Below are 15,075 nucleotides of genomic sequence, written 5' to 3' on the forward strand. Positions count from 1 at the left end.
ACAAAGTTAACAATAATCCTCATACCGGGTACCGCATTGTTTTCTTGATTTTCAGAATTCATAACTTTTTTTCTGTCACCCCTCCATTACCCCCCAAAAATGGTTAAATTACCCCCAGGGGGTAATTTACCCCCAGTTTGGGAACCACTGCATTAGGGGAATTGCCAATAAACCCCTGGCTGCCTTCAAGAGAGAGCTGGACAGATACCTAAAGTCAGTGCCGGATCAGCCGGGCTGTGGCTCGTACGTTGGACTGCATGCGGCCAGCAGTAACAGCCTAGTTGATCAGGCCCTGATCCATCGGGAGGCCTGGTCATGGACCGGGCCGCGGGGGCGTTGATCCCCGGAATAACCTCCAGGTAACCAAACAATCGTGTTCACCAAGAACAAAATTCTCGACAAAAGAAAGCGGAGTCTGTGTTACTACTCGTGTTACTTGTTCATGTGTAAATATTTTTTTGTTTTACGATCATGTTCGCATTTTTATTTGCTATGTCCCAGTTTTGACCTGACTTACATTCGTCTCCAGATGGAGACAAGAAGGAAGGCTACAATTCCTTCGATCAAGGCCCCTTACCAACATCAAGACTTCTCGCCCCTGTCCATGAAGAGTGCTCACACTCTAACAACTTCCTTCCACGTGAAGTAGCCACAAGCACTCAATAGAAGGTGAAATCCACTGGAACATTCTATAATCTATGCAATGTTTTTAGAGCCTACTATTTCCACTGATTTTAATCACAGTGGTTGATCAAAGGCAGTGATGGGCACAGCTAACCGAAAAGTTAGCTTCGCTAATCCGCTAACTAAAAGAATAGCTCCGCTAACGCTAAACCGCTAAACGGCCGAAAAATTAGCGAAAGCTCAAGCTAAACGCTAACTTTTTCACGTGAATTCAGATTCGGTTTAGTGTTTAGTCTTTCACTTTTACTTTAAGACATTCAGAACAGACTTGGAGAGTTTCCTAATAAGATACAGAATGTCAGGGTCATGTGATGATCAAGTGCCGCTAGTGTGAAAATACCAATTGTTTAATTTTGTGATGTAACGCGAGCGACCGACAAGGATATACTTGTTACTGTACTGAAACATCATACCAAACAATACTCATCTTTAATATTCAAGTATAAGTACAGTACCAGTGTTGTAAAGTAATGAAGTCAAACTACTTAAATACTATACTTAAGTAACTTTCTTCGGTATTTACTCTTTTATAAGTACTGAAATTGCTCACTACTTTTACTTTTGCTTAAGTACTGAAATCTTTTATTACTTTGTAAAGTAAAAGGACACAAGTGCAACTAATGTGACATTTTTATTATGGCAACGTTTCGCTCTCCAGGGCTTTGTCAAGCCGTTCGCTCCTGGAGAGCGAAACGTTGCCCCAATAAAAATGTCACATTAGTTGCACTTGTGTCCTTTTACTTTACACATTGTCGGTAATTACCAACGCTCTTATATGGGTGTGAAGCGTGGGTGATGAATGTTGCAGCGAGGAGAAGGCTGGAGGCAGTGGAGATGTCATGTCTGAGGGCAATGTGTGGTGTGAATATAATGCAGAGAATTCGTAGTTTGGAAGTTAGGAGGAGGTGCGGGATTACCAAAACTGTTGTCCAGAGGGCTGAGGAAGGGTTGTTGAGGTGGTTCGGACATGTAGAGAGAATGGAGCGAAACAGAATGACTTCAAGAGTGTATCAGTCTGTAGTGGAAGGAAGGCGGGGTAGGGGTCGGCCTAGGAAGGGTTGGAGGGAGGGGGTAAAGGAGGTTTTGTGTGCGAGGGGCTTGGACTTCCAGCAGGCATGCGTGAGCGTGTTTGATAGGAGTGAATGGAGACAAATGGTTTTTAATACTTGACGTGCTGTTGGAGTGTGAGCAAAGTAACATTTATGAAGGGATTCAGGGAAACCGGCAGGCCGGACTTGAGTCCTGGAGATGGGAAGTACAGTGCCTGCACTCTGAAGGAGGGGTGTTAATGTTGCAGTTTAAAAACTGTAGTGTAAAGCACCCTTCTGGCAAGACAGTGATGGAGTGAATGATGGTGAAAGTTTTTCTTTTTCGGGCCACCCTGCCTTGGTGGGAATCGGCCGGTGTGATAATAAAAATAAAAAAAATATTGTCGGTAATTCTACCAACATTATTACACTTTTATTACTTCACTTCACTACAATATGATAACGATACGTTACTCGTTACATCATCAGTAATTTCTGAAAAGTAAACACCGAGAAAAGTTACTCAAATATAGTACTCAGGTAGTTATACTTCATTACTTTACGACACTGGGAAATACCTACAATACAATACCTACAATGCAATACCTACGAAAATTAAGAAAATATAAAAAGGCTATTGGAGTAGTTTAATAAGCACTTATAACTTATAAGATACTCCTCCAGCTGATTATGGCTGACCAAAATCCTCCTGCCCAGGGTGGGTGGGACATCGACGTCTTGCTGGAGTTTGAGACTCTCTGACCGCGGGTTCAAATCCCGCCGGTGGTATGGTTTGTTTGCAATCGTGTCATTACGATTTCGTGAGTCTTGCTGGAGTTCAGTGTCTTGATAAGGTGGGGGATTCCATTACATGCAGCGGTAGTATGTTGCTGATGAATAGGTCCACAATCTTTGTGTCCACCACAGATTGACAGACGCTAGTACCAGCAGTAGCAAACGCTTCTCCAATGGTGGTCTGGCGTGCACTCTGTGCAGGCAGCTTTGACCCGTGTTTTCCACGGGAAGATCCGGCCTTGATTCTTTCAAGCTTGATGGCATGCGCTGGATGTTGCATCTTAACATGCGACATCAGGTTGTAGAGGCTCGCCGCCTGTCCCTTGATGATGGTCTCCTTGGGCTAGCACATGACGCACAGGGAGTACAAAATATTGGCGTTCTTCATATCCCTTGACTTGAGGACAAAATAGTCATCCAGGTGGGGCCACGGGTTCCGCAACTCCTGGCCCTCAGCGTGAGCGGCCTCTGCTTCAACCACAGCCGCTGCTGACTCCTCGACAACACCCTCAGGCAGAACAAAAACGTTTCCCCTATTCAAAACATAAGTGGCAACACATCCAAGTGATCGCTGACACTTAGACTATAACAATGCTGCTGCTGCGTTGACAAGCCATGTTTACACGTAGTCAGCCAACAGCGTGCCTGACTGTTGGAGAAACGCCCACAACAGACAGGAACAAACATGTGCACTGTTGAAAAGGCATTGCTTTCCAACTACCATCAACATATGAATTAGTGGACTAAAAGTTAGCGGAACTTTATTTAGCTGAAGCTAACTGGTCCGCTAACGGTTTCCAAAGTTAGCGGAAACGCTAATCTGCTAAACAAAATGTTAGTTCCGCTATTAGCGGTTAGTGGAACTGTGCCCACCACTGATCAAAGGTCACATGCGCAGTTGGCAAGTTTAGGCGACATTCAGGTTGGTAAGACACGCATGAATACCTGATAGCACTGAAGATGGTATCTACCCTCTGCTGCCACCAGATCAATACATCCCTCATTTGCCCACGAGTCAACCCGACTGTGGCCTTGCTCCACAATGGTATTTCAGATGGGAAGCGTTCGTACAAGTATTACAGGATCTCTGTATGGATGCCAGGGGTCAAGAATAGTAAAGTACCATATAATATGCTTTCTTGTTATTATATTCGGTAGGACAAGTCCCGAATATGCATTTTTCTCCACCTAAGTGTTTTGTCATTAGAGGAATTCTGTGGCTTTTTATATGGTTCATTACTGAAATACAGCTCTTTGGGCAAATGGTAATACTGAAGGATCATCTGTATGATTAGACCCGTGTCAGGAACACTTGTTCTGTCTTTGACGAATAAAACAATAAATCTTTGGTGATTTTTCAATTATGTGTTAACTTATAGTAAACAACATGTATGGAAGCCTCACCCACTGGTGAAATTGAGACTTGTCTGACAGCTACTGAAACTCGAGTTCATTGTCTCCATTACCTAGCGTATCCAGTAGCTTTTTGTCACTTCTTACTGGATCGTTATTCTTGAAGTGTTCGAGACAAATAACTCAGTTTTCAACACATAAAACATATACATTAACACCAGCATCACGCTCTGATGGTCGTGTCTGAGTCTGTTCACTCAGGGTGTTGCAAATATTGTTCACTTTACATCTTAGTAACAGATCCCCCCCCCAAAAAAAAAATTAAGCTACTTCGTATACAAGCTAATTCCTTATTGTTTTGTTTAGTAATCAGTGACACAGAAACTGCAGTGGTTACCAACGTAATAAAAAATTACCAATTGCTTTCTCCCGTAGTCGCCACAAATTGACCGAAAATGAAAAAAAACATGACCATGAATAACCTTTATTTTAAATTTTGGTAAATAAAGTATCAAAGAATATAGATGAGGACATTTAATACGTTAATCATTGACTTATTCCGCAGAAAATAACAACAAAATTAACTCTATAGGAATTATTTCTGGATTCAACCTTAATTCTTGCCGCTCTTACCAGACTAGTGTGACAGGGTAAAAAAAATACACAGAAAGGTGAGTAGCTTACAGTATATTTATACCAAGCGATATGTAAGAGTGAGAGTAAGAGGTGAGAGTGTGGAAGTGTGTCAGAGGACAGAGTGAAAGTGTGTAAGAGGAGATAGTGAGAGTGTAAGAGGAGAGAGTGTGTAAGAAGAGATAGTGAAAGTGTGTAAGAGAAGAGAGTGAGTGTGTAAGAGGTGAGAGTGAGTGTGTAAGAGGAGAGAGTGAGTGTAAGAGGAGAGAGTGAGTAAGAGGAGAGAGTGAAAGTGTAAGAGGAGAGTGAGAGTATGTGAGAGTGTGTAAGTGGAGATTGTGTGTAAGGGGAGTGAGTGTGTGTAAGAGGAGAGAGTGAGAGTGTAAGAGAAGGGACTGAGTAAGAGGAGAGAATGAGTGTAAGAGGAGAGAGTGAGTGTACAAGAAGAGAGTGAAAGTGTAAGAGGAGAGTATGTGAGTAAGAGGAGAGTGAGAGCGTGTAAGAGAGTATGTAAGAGTGAGAGCGTGTAAGAGGAGAGGGTGTAAGAGGAGAGAGTGAGAGTATGTAAGAGTGAGAGCGTGTAAGAGGAGAGAGTGTAAGAGAGAGTGAGAGTATGTAAGAGTGAGAGCGTGTAAGAGGAGAGTGTAAGAGAGTGAGAGTATGTAAGAGTGAGAGCGTGTAAGAGGAGAGAGTGTAAGAGGAGAGTGAGAGTATGTAATAGTGAGAGCGTGTAAGAGGAGAGAGTAAGAGAGAGTGAGAGTATGTAAGAGTGAGAGCGTGTAAGAGGAGAGTGAGAGAGTATGTAAGAGAGAGTGAGAGTTGGTGTAAGAGGATCATGTAGTCTGCTTGAAGCCTCAGTAACCTGCCTGGTGCCGTGGTGGTCGGATCTCACGCGCGGTCCTACACCTTTTCCTTGTATCGAACTTTCACATATCTCTTGTTATACGCTGATTACCTATGTAAGCCTCAGCTGTCTCATCTAACATCGTCTCAGCAATGCACAGGGGTGAGTAACGGCATTTCCTAATAGAATTCACTGCTAGAAGCATGAAAACATCTAGCACCAGCTCTCTCTCCTTGGGGTCCCACAGACCGAATATTCTTTCTTGTATATATATATATATATATATATATATATATATATATATATATATATATATATATATATATATATATATATATATATATATTATATATATATTATATATATATTATATATATATATATATTATATATATATATATATTATATATATATATATATATATATATATATATATATATATATATATTATATATATATATATATATATATATATATATATATATATATATATATATATATATATATATATATATATATATATATATATATATATATAAATATACTAGGTAGTAGGTTGGTAGACAGCAACCGCCCAGGGAGGTACTACCGTCCTGCCAAGTGAGTGTACAACGAAAACCTGTAATTGTTTTACATGATGGTAGGATTGCTGGTGTCTTTTTTCTGTCTCATAAACATGCAAGATTTCAGGTACATCTTGCTACTTCTACTTACACTTAGGTCACACAACACATACATGTACAAGCATATATATATATATATACACATCCCTCTGGGTTTTCTTCTATTTTCTTTCTAGTTCTTGTTCTTGTTTATTTCCTCTTATCTCCATGGGGAAGTGGAACAGAATTCTTCCTTTGTAAGCCATGCGTGTTTTAAGAGGCGACTAAAATGCCGGGAGCAAGGGGTTAGTAATCCCTTCTCTCGTATAAATTACTAAATTTAAAAAGAGAAACTTTCGTTTTTCTTTTTGGGCCACCCCGCCTTGGTGGGATACGGCCGGTTTGTTGAAATATATATATTATATATATATATATATATATATATATATATATATATATATATATATATATATATATATATATATATATATATATATATATATATATATATATATATATATATATATATATATATATATATATATATATATATATATATATAATTATATATATATATATATATATATATATATATATATATATATATATATATATATATATATATATATATATATATATATATATATATTATTATTATTTTTTTTATTATCAAACTGGCCGATTCCCACCAAGGCAGGGTGGCACGAAAAAGAAAAACTTTCACCATCATTCACTCCATCACTGTCTTGCCAGAAGGGTGCTTTACACTACAGTATATATATATTACACTACAGTATATATATTAGGTTCTCTACACATGCTGCAATGTATGATAATCTATGTAAGTGTATTTATACCTGAATAAACTTACCCTGCAAGTGTGTGTTAAGCAAGTTTACTTAGGTACAGACACAAATACAATTGCACAAATTATCATATATAGTAACGTATACTTAACAGTTCACAAACGGGCGAAATTATCCAAGTTTGCGTTCTGTAATCCTGCCCTGGACGGCGTGATAATTATAACGTGTAAATTACCCAGGATAAACCCCCCAAACACAAAAAAAAGTCACAGCGACTTATTTCCAGTGGTGAAGATCTGTTGCTTTAAGATACTGTTTTAACCTCCCTTTCCTTAGAATAAACCTGATTACCTCCTTTTTTTTTTTTCCTTAGGCGCTAAATTACCCCTTATGGGCTAAGCGCTTCCCCGTAAATATTATTAATAATGGTCTCTGAAGAGCTTCCCCGTAAATAGTATAATAATAGTCTGTAAGGAGCTTCCCCGTAAATATTATAATAATGGTATGATAGGTTGGTGAACCAGTTCAGTGAGAGATGCCGGGGAAAGTATGTCCTTGAGAGCATGGGTGAGTGCTTTCATGTTGGTGAAAGGTGGTTCTTGAGCAAGATGAATTGGGATTGCCTTCCTCTTCAGACAGAACATGATTATAACGGCATGACAAAGCTCCTGGAAAGCGAAACGTTGCCGCAATAAAATGTCACATTAGATACATCTGAGCCCATTTACCCAACATTTTGTCAGTAATTCTAGTAACAGCCTAGTTGATCAGGCCCTGATCCATCGGGAGGCCTGGTCATGGACCGGGCCGCGGGGGCGTTGATCCCAGGAATAACCTCAAGGTAACCTCCAGGTAACCATTATTATCAAAACCTTGCACACTAAGTCTGCATATATGGGCAACATAGAATTTCTCGAAAATTAATATACCAATTACTTCACAAGCCAGTTGACGCATGCATGGCATATTTAATTAATGCAGCCCAGGAACGTGTTGATGGTCTTAAGTGCGCTAAGGAAACTTTGCTACCCGGAAGTCCCAGTTAAGAAGCGTTGTTATATATATACATATATATATATATATATATATATATATATATATATATATATATATATATATATATATTATTTTTGTGTGTGTGTGTGTGTGTGTGTGTGTGTGTGTGTGTGTGTGTGTGTGTGTGTGTGTGTGTGTGTGTGTGTGTGTGTGTGTGTGTGTGTGTGTGTGTGTGTGTACGAAAGGCCTCGAGTTGAATGATGGCTCTAGGCCTTTCGTATTGCAATCAAAATCATCAGGAGGTTGCAGTGTTGCAGAAGTGAGTAGGAAGTCTAGGTATCCCGTAGCTCGATCACCAGCGCAATCAGCTCACACACTGAGGTCCGGAGTTCGAACCTTCTCCGGTACGGCTGGAAAACATTAGGGACGTGTTTCCATAAGACACCTGTTTCTGTTCACCCATCAGTAAAATGGGTACCTAGGAGTTAATCGGCTTGTGTGGGTCGCATCCTGGGACAAAACTGACCTAATTTGCCTGAAATGCTTTGCATAACAAGGGGCTTTCTATTCGTAGTATGTCACTGATGTCAGCTGCGACTGTATACCTTGTACATGTAGTAAATAAAGATATTATTATTATTATTATTTTATTATTATTAATTATTATAGATACGCACAAGGGAACGAGACTATCTCTCTCTCTCTCTCTCTCTCTCTCTCTCTATATATATATATATATATATATATATATATATATATATATATATATATATATATATATATATATATATATATATATATGTTCCTATGTCCACTATTATTCCTCGCATCAAGATAGAGTCAAACTGTCTGTTTTCTCATCAATGTTTTTGAGAGCTTTACGAATTTGTTGTCCTGAGTTCATAGATGAGGAAATATCCAAAATTTATGAAATAGGTAATGATTTAAAATACCCAAGAAATGTAATTGATAAATCTTTTAAAGTTGCTAGAAATACTTTTTACAGTCCAAAAAGGGACAACCAGCCTTATTCAACTAAAAATATGTTGGTTCTCCCTTACCATGAAAACTTGGTTGATATGCCTTCTCTTCTTAAGACTTTTAATATTAAAGTTGTATTCAAAAATCTTGATACAGTAAAAAAAACTTTTGATAAAGAATTCCCCCCAAAATGCTGATGGATGTGTCTATAAGATTCCTTGTAAAATTTGCGATAAAGTTTATTACGGTCAAACTGGTAAAAATCTCGAACTAAGATTAAAACAACATAAATATAGCATTAGAACTGGACAAGATTCCAATGCTCTATTTATTCATGTAAGAGATTTTAACCATCCAATTGATTTTCAAAAAGTTGAGAAAGTAGTATCAAGCAAGTCCATGGTCGACAGGAATATAATTGAATCTTGTTTCATAAAAAGCAGTTTTGACAATAATATGAATATTTCCTTTGGTTTATATAAATTAGATCCATTTATAATTAATAGAATTTGGGAAGAATTTAATAATACACTGGACAAATAATAATTTTTAAATTTTCTTGGGTAGAATAGTTTGTGGGTGAGTTGTGCAAAGGACCTGTCCAGTTGGGTCGGCGCGTGTCAAGTGTTTAACGGTTGTGGGATCTGATAGTGAGGTGTTGGCCAGACCCCTTATATAGCTTCCTTGGATGCTTTACTTTCATAGTTCCTTGATAATGTGAGTAGTCACGAAAGCGCTTGGAATTTCTCTAGTCTTTCAGAGTGGTTGTTTTGCATATATATATATATATATATATATATATATATATATATATATATATATATATATATATATATATATATATATATATATATAATGTGTGTGTGTGTTTGTGTGTTTGTGTGTGTGTGTGTTTGTGTGTGTGTGTGTGTGTGTGTGTGCGTGTGTGTGTGTGTGTGTGTGTGTGTGTGTGTGTGTGTGTGTGTGTGTGTATGTATGTATGTATGTATGTATTTATGTATGTCGTGCCGAATAGGTAAAATTGGTCAGTTAGCAAGACCTCATTTGAAATTAAGTCCTTTCTAAAATTTTGTCTTATACATTTAAAGATATATTTTTGTCATTTAAGTTAATGTAAAAAATAATAATTTTGTACCAGAAGAACCTTAGAAAACTTACCTAACCCTATTATAAACAGCGCAATTTAGCCTAACCCAACTAAATAATTTAATAATAAACAAACGTTTACCTGGAGGGCATTCCGGGGATCAACGCCCCCGGGACCCGGTCCATGACCAGGCCTCCTGGTGGATCAGGGCCTGATCAGCGAGGCTGTTATTGCTGGCCGCACGCAATCCAACGTACGAACCACAGCCCGGCTGATCTGGCACTGACTTGAGGTATCTGTCCAGCTCCCTCTTGAAGACAACCAGGGGTCTATTGGTAATTCCCCTTACAACCTGTCAGACACTGCAACATCATGGAATCTTGATTCTGAGGACATGTACATAACCTTGACGACTACGACAACTACTACTACAACTAACCCATCTCTTTGGGTAGGACCTACTTCCACTGGGGAATCCCGCCTACCAGTGACTATGCCCTTGTCTGCTACCCGTCCCATTTCCACCTGACGTTACTATGTAAGCGTCAGCGCCTTGCTTCTGCTTCAGAATCTCGACTGCGGTGCTCTTCGCACCTACTGCTAGGTTGAGGGACTGATTACCTCATCTTCTGTGCATAGTTCTGTACTGCTAGGTTAAGGGACTGATTACCTCATCTTCTGTGCATAGTTCTGTCTTCAAGTTTTGTCCTGGAATTTGTATTGATAAAGCCACTGGATGGCGAAACGTCTACAATAAAGATACCCAGATGTTGCACATGTGTCTCAATTTCATCTTGTCGGTATTGTATACCATTCTTGTACAACCTGTCAGACACTGCAACATCATGGAATCTTGATTCTGAGGACATGTACATAACCTTGACGACTACGACAACTACTACTACAACTAACCCATCTCTTTGGGTAGGACCTACTTCCACTGGGGAATCCCGCCTACCAGTGACTATGCCCTCGTCTGCTACCCGTCCCATTTCCACCTGACGTTACTATATAAGCGTCAGGCGCCTTGCTTCTGCTTCTGAACTGTACCTCCGTCCTTGTCGCCAAAGATGTTGAGAAAGCTTTTGACACTGTTTGGCATGAAGGATTAAAATACAAACTTTGCACATCCTTTGACTTAACTATAAATATGATGAAATTATTATGTCACTTTTTAGATGGCCGAACGATGCGTATACGGTTCAGAGATCATTATTCGGACTATTTCACATTAAAAGCGGGTGTACCCCAAGGCTCTGTCCTGTCTCCTACCCTATATATACTCTACACGAATGATATACCTGAACCTCTTTACCCAAACACACTTACCCTTTCTTATGCTGACGACATCACTCAACTCACAACACATGAAAACTTTCGTTTCCTTGTACGCAGAACACAAAGAGAGGTCGACAGGATTACCGCCTGGGAATTATTATGGCGCATAAAAACCAATCCAAATAAGTCAAAAATTACTTATTTCCATAGAACGCGGGATGTCCCCACTCCTGTCGAACTCAAAACAAGCACCTCCCGTACTCCTTTCCCACGCTCCTTCTCGACAGTTGTCCTTGGTGTTACCCTCGACAACTCACTGAACCTAAAATCTCATATTACTACAAAGACCATACAGGCGGGAATTGCACTCTCAAGGTTATATAAGCTGAGAGGAGCCAGTCCCAAGACAAAACTACATCTCTACAAAGCACTCATTCGTCCTCTACTCTCTTACTCTCCACTCGCTCTTACATTAACCGCCAAGACAAACGCACTAAAATTTCAACGTATCCAGAATCGTGCATTGCGTTGGGTGTTGGGAGTGAGGTGGGATGAATTTGCCACCAGTGAATCTCTCCACCTCGCGACAAACACACCAGCGTTGAACGTATACTGGAAGACACTCAGTGACAAACAACTGGACAGACTTGAAGCATATCATGACTACTGGACTTCATACTTAGCAGATACTCTCAGACGTCCTTACAATGATGTAAATCTTTTTCAATCGTTGAATGATCCGGCACCTCCACCACAATACAAATAAACTACCTGACTTTTGCTTAGATATTCAAAAAACTTAAAAGTACCATTGCCGTAGAGCTGTGTCTTTGTGTGTTTTCGGGCAAAAGTGCTTGCGATGAGCGTTTTGCGTCACCTTTGCTGTAACGTATCCCTGCACCGTGACCAGTCATTGCAAGTTGATGTGCTTCCGGCAAGTTGCAGTCAGCACCCGCAGAGTCCCTGTTGTTTTTTATGACGTCTTCGTTATTGTTTATCCAGGCTTAGCAGTTGGGTCTAGTCCTGACTCTTCTCTCTACGACTCAAGACATTCCTCTCACCGTCTATTCTTGCACTGTCCCCACTTGCCCCTCGCCCCTCGTGGGTCCTTACCTGTGAGTCCTCTTGTCTTGTCTTGTCTGCTTCAGAATCTCCACGACTGCGGTGCTCTTCGCACCTACTGCTAGGTTGAGGGACTGATTACCTCATCTTCTGTACATAGTTCTCCTGTCTTCAAGTTTTGTCCTGGAATTTGTATTGATAAAGCCACTGGATGGCGAAACGTCTACAATAAAGATACCCAGATGTTGCACATGTGTCTCAATTTCATCTTGTCGGTATTGTATACCATTCTTGTACAACCTGTCAGACACTGCAACATCATGGAATCTTGATTCTGAGGACATGTACATAACCTTCACGACTACGACAACTACTACTACAACTAACCCATCTCTTTGGGTAGGACCTACTTCCACTGGGGAATCCCGCCTACCAGTGGCTATGCCCCCGTCTGTTACCCGTCCCATTTCCACATGACGTTACTATATAAGCGTCAGGCGCCTTGCTTCTGCTTCAGAATCTCCTCGACTGCGGTGCTCTTCGCACGTACTGCTAGGTTGAGGGACTGATTACCTCATCTTCTGTACATAGTTCTGTCTTCAAGTTTTGTCATGGAATTTGTATTGATAAAGCCACTGGATGGCGAAACGTCTACAATAAAGATACCCAGATGTTGCACATGTGTCTCAATTTAAATTCCCCTTATGGCTGGTGGGAGGTTGTTGAACAGTCTTGGGCCCAGGACACTTATTGTGTTTTCTCTTAGTGTACCAGTGACGCTCCTACTTTTCACTGAGGGTATGTTGCATCGTCTGCCAAGTCTTTTGCTTTCGTAGGGAGCAATTTCTGTGTGTAAGTTAGGGACCAGTCCCTCCAGAATCTTCCAGGTGTAGATTATGATATCTCTCTGCCGCCTGCGCTCCAATGAGTACAAGTCAAGTGCTTCCAGGCGTTCTCAGTAGTTAAAGTGTTTGATGGAACTTATATGTGCAGTAAAGGTTCTCTGTACATTCTCTAGATCTGCAATTTCACCTGCCTTGAATGGGGATGTCAGTGTACATCAGTATTCCAGCCTAGAGAGAACAAGTGATTTAAAAAGGATCATTGGTTTGTCATCTTGAATGTTTTCATTATCCATCCTGTCAGTAGGGTTCAGAATGATTTTTGGGAAATTATGGCATACACAAATTTTCGCTTGCTTATTCGGCAAGAAGAGCGCTGCTAATTAAGACAAAATCGTAAGTTTTACCTATTCGGCACGATATATATATATATATATATATATATATATATATATATATATATATATATATATACATATATATATATATATATATACATACATACATACATACATACATATATATATACATACATAAATACATACAGACACACAAACATACATACACACACACACACACACACACACACACACACACACACACACACACACACACACACACACACACACACACACACACACACACACACACGCATATATAAGGGACTTCGGACTAATTGACCATTTCGGCTTATTAGGCATATATATATATATATATATATATATATATATATATATATATATATATATATATATATATATATATATATGTCGTGCCGAATATGTAAAACTGGTCAATTAGCAAGAACTCATTTAAAATTAAGTCCTCTATGAAATTTTCTCTTATACATTTAAAGATATATTTTTTTCATTAATGTTAATGTAAAAATTTTTAATTTTGCACTAAAAGAATCTTAGAAAACTTACCTAACCTTATTATAACAAGAACAATTTATTTTAGCCTAACCCAACTAAATATATTTTAGATTTGTTTACAATAATTTAATAATAAACAAACACAGTGAAATATATTTTTTTCGTTAGGTTCAGAATGATTTTGGCGAAATTATTGCATACACAAATTTTCACTTGTCCTATATGGCAAGATGAGCGTTGCTATTTAAGCCAAGATCGCAAGTTCTGCCTATTCGGCACGACATATATATATATATATATATATATATATATATATATATATATATATATATATATATATATATATATGCCTAATAAGCCGAAATTGTCAATTAGTCCGAAGTCCCTTAAAAATTGAACTTTTCCAAAATTTTCTTTTACAGATTGTTAGATATATGCTTTTTCATTAGTAATGATATAAAAATATTTTGGGACTAAACCTTATCTAGGGATTCACATAACCTAACTTAACGTATTTTTCAGCCAAATACTACTAAATTTAACACAGATCAGTTTAAGTTCATTTAATATTTCTTAAAATCAATTACATAGATTTTTTCGTTGTGTGAAGTGCATTATTATTATTATTATTATTATTATAATCAGGGGGGAAGCGCTAAACCCGGAGGATTATACAGCGCCTGGGGGGGGGGATGTGGAAGGTATTCAGGCTTAATTTGGGGAACTGGAGCACAGATCCAATTCCCTAAATCAAGAGCCCCTCACCAACATCAAGGAACCTTCCTTGAGGGGATGTGAAGTGCAGATACACAATCATAAGGAGAGGGGTTAGAAACAAGAGCTTGAGACCTTTCGTTGTAAACTTTCGTCAGAAGCTTGGTCGTTCAGTAAAATTAGCTTGAGTTTAGCCAGACATTCTAAGAATTAGTTGGAAATGTGTACTACATGATTGTTTCGAAAAAAACATTTAACCAGTAGGTGAAATGCTTGGTCAGGCAGGGTACCCACGGTGCCAGATAGTGTGAGAAAGCTCCATTAAATTTCAGTATGTTTCACTCTTAGTATTATTTAACTGGCGGGCTAACAGAGAAACGTCTCGTAAATTATGCTCCCAAGGTTTTGCAAATGTGTTTCAGTCATCAACTTGTTGATATTATATACTTTTGATCAAATTATACTGTATACTTGCAATAGAAAGAAAAATTGTTGA

The 15,075-nt window shown here is 38.8% G+C and overlaps 1 protein-coding gene and 1 pseudogene across 3 annotated transcripts in view; one reads left to right on the forward strand and one right to left on the reverse strand.

Moving 5' to 3' along the window:
* Positions 1 to 2,249: 2,249 nt before the first annotated feature.
* Positions 2,250 to 15,075, reverse strand: part of LOC138855375 (uncharacterized) — a 55,029-nt pseudogene continuing 42,203 nt past the window's right edge.
* Positions 5,340 to 15,075, forward strand: part of LOC128684857 (uncharacterized) — a 131,562-nt gene continuing 121,826 nt past the window's right edge. For all 3 annotated transcript variants that reach the window (XM_053771166.2, XM_053771167.2, XM_053771168.2), the window contains exon 1: positions 5,340 to 5,499. The gene's annotated coding sequence lies outside the window, so the exon portion shown is untranslated. The remainder of the gene's footprint in view (positions 5,500 to 15,075) is intronic.

This window comes from Cherax quadricarinatus, chromosome 5, assembly GCF_038502225.1.
Source record: "Cherax quadricarinatus isolate ZL_2023a chromosome 5, ASM3850222v1, whole genome shotgun sequence".
Taxonomy (NCBI): Eukaryota; Metazoa; Arthropoda; class Malacostraca; order Decapoda; family Parastacidae; genus Cherax; species Cherax quadricarinatus.